This window comes from Magnolia sinica, chromosome 14, assembly GCF_029962835.1.
Source record: "Magnolia sinica isolate HGM2019 chromosome 14, MsV1, whole genome shotgun sequence".
Classification (NCBI taxonomy): Eukaryota; Viridiplantae; Streptophyta; class Magnoliopsida; order Magnoliales; family Magnoliaceae; genus Magnolia; species Magnolia sinica.
In genome coordinates, this window is record NC_080586.1 from 57088941 (window position 1) to 57089618 (window position 678).

Below are 678 nucleotides of genomic sequence, written 5' to 3' on the forward strand. Positions count from 1 at the left end.
TAGTTAATCTTTTATTTGTGATTTATTTTGAGATTCACATTCTTTCTATAGTGGGTTTTGTGTAAAAATCAGATTTAAGCCAAACTCATCTATCATCTATAATACTCTCTATTGCAATCTCTAAATGGAGCATCGCATTAAGAGGAAGGCTACTCGCAAGGGCTCTAGTGGCTCCTTCTCCAAGTTGACTCCAATAAGGGTGAGAACCCTAAGATTTCCTGAAAAAGATTCATAGCATGTTAGGGATTTCCACTCTAGGAAAATTATCATTGAAAAGACAATGAATGTAGATCACATTGCTCCATTCCAGCTCTTACCTATTCTCACTACCGTTGGTTGGGAAAACATTCTTAGTTGGGGCGGAATGACATACCGCTCGATAGCGCAAGGGATGTATGCTTTAATAGGTGCAATGTCCCTTGATGATCTAACATTCTCTATTAATTTTAGAGAAGTAATAGTTTCAATTGATCGTCACCTAATTTTAGGGTTAATGGATATTAATGTTAATGATGAAGGCATACCCATTACTACCTTTGCTGAGAGAATAACTAAATTTGAACGACGAAAAATTACCCGTAAATTACGTCGGTTTAATGTAGAATGGAGTTCTGAAAATGCCCTTCATGCCAACAAGATGTTACCCAAATACAAAGTACTTCATCATATTTTCACATC